This window comes from Orycteropus afer, unplaced genomic scaffold (genome assembly GCF_000298275.1).
Source record: "Orycteropus afer afer isolate SDZICR_OR568_19922 unplaced genomic scaffold, OryAfe1.0 scaffold00098, whole genome shotgun sequence".
NCBI classification, from domain to species: Eukaryota; Metazoa; Chordata; class Mammalia; order Tubulidentata; family Orycteropodidae; genus Orycteropus; species Orycteropus afer.
In genome coordinates, this window is record NW_006921685.1 from 2,398,669 (window position 1) to 2,400,556 (window position 1,888).

Genomic DNA, 1,888 nt, shown 5'->3' on the forward strand with positions numbered 1-1,888 from the left:
AGATCCCCTTCCAAGTGGATGACAGTGGTAGCCGGGCACCATCTAGTTATTCTGGTCTCATAGTCATATAAGCGGCAGATCAGATGGTGTAGAGGCTGCTAGGACTAATTGTTTCCATGAATTTTAGTTTTCTTCATTTTCTTAGCTCTGGACAAGGAGAGACCCATCATTGCATCTAGATGGCAGCTTGCTAGCTTTTCAGATCCCAGTCCCTACTCACCAAAGAAGGAGGTGGAACAATGTTTTATATAGTATGTTATGCCAATTGAGCTTGATGTCCCCTGCGACTATGGTGCCAAGCCCACAGGTTCAACTACTCGGTCCCTCTGGGTAGCTGGCTGTGACCAGGCAGTGAACACAACCTTAACCCTTGTCAGCTCTACTATACACCTGGAATTCTGATCATTCACATAAACTTACAAGGACCATTGTCTGCCAACCCTATACATGTTCTTGGATACACTCCCCATTTCATAGACATACCTAATAGTTCAGCCTATCCACCCATCTATCCACCCATATACCCATGTTTGCCTTCACTGTCAACACAGTACTATATGTGCAAAAGGGTCCATATTTGTTGTCTGTACCTCCCATGTATATCTCTATGTCTTTCTCATCCTCAATGCTGCCATATTGGTCACTCACATTTGGTACACTGAAGGGCATTTCTTGTTATTTTTCCTGACACTAAAAAAATCAAACTTGTATTTTCCCATGATTATATCAAAAACTGTATCGCTTAATGTTAAGAAGCCTTAGTGGTACTGTGGTTAAAGTATTCAGTTTAATCAAATGGTCGATGATTTGAACCCACCAGCTGATCCACAGGACAAAGGTGTGGTAATCTGCTTCTGTAAAGATTTATACCTTTGGAAATCCTACGAAGTAGTTCTACTGTGTCCTATAGGGTCACTACGAGTTGGCATCAGCTCAGTGGCAGTGAGTAGTAGTAGTATATCCCTTACCAAGATACTCTATTCTGTCCTTTCTCCCACTCAGTAGAAGAAAACTTTTAGACTATTTTTAATACACATCCCCTGCCCCTAAACTCTTCCTCACCACAACAAGTTTGTTAGGACAGGCTGTATTTCAAGTACACTACAAAAATTCTTATTTAGCAGTTATAAATCCCTAATCATATTAGCATTATATGTAGTGAATACACACTAAAGTGATATACAACCTTTACCGCAGGTTATCAATAAACAGAATATGGCAAAAAGGTGATGGGATATCTAAAGACTTTGTTAACTGCCAATGAGGACGGAAGAGCAGGAGAAAGGGGATAGAAGCCAGGAACCCGGACAGAAGACCAGTCAGCCCCAGAGTGTCAGGTGAGGAGGGACAACTCAGGGACGCCCAGAGTAGCAGGCTGGAAGAGCAGGAGAAAGGAGATAAAAGCCAGGAAGCCAGAGAGAAGAGCAATCAGCCGAAGGGATTAGGTGAGGAGAGGCAACTCAGGCCCACCCAGAGTAGCAGGATCGGAGAGCAGGAGAAAGGGGATAAAAGCCAGGAACCCAGACAAAGGAGCAGTCAGCCCCAGGGACAACTCAGGAACGCCCAAAGCAGCAGGGCAGAAGAGTAGGAAAAGGGGATTAAAAGCCAGGAAGCCAGACAGAGGTACAGTCAGCCACAGGGACCCAGGTGGGGGTGACACAAGAGGTCTCCAACAGCAAAACAAACTTGTCTGTCGGTTTGTCCTACTGTGGTGACATGTGGATGTGAGTTTTGAGGCTGAGCCTCTGGTGTTTAAAACCCAGCGAGATGCATGTGGTGCATAGGTAACAGCCCAGTTTATAGACTGAGACAGACTAGGAAGAAGGAAGAGGCCGTCTACTTCTCAAAGAATTGGCCAGGGAAAACCTTATGAATAGCAAAGAAACAC

General features: G+C 44.6%; 1 protein-coding gene across 1 annotated transcript in view; it reads right to left on the bottom strand.

The window, feature by feature from the left end:
* The window catches only part of CENPC (centromere protein C), a 186,485-nt gene that overhangs the window by 25,401 nt on the left and 159,196 nt on the right, over positions 1-1,888 (bottom strand). The gene's annotated exons all lie outside the window — the stretch shown is intronic.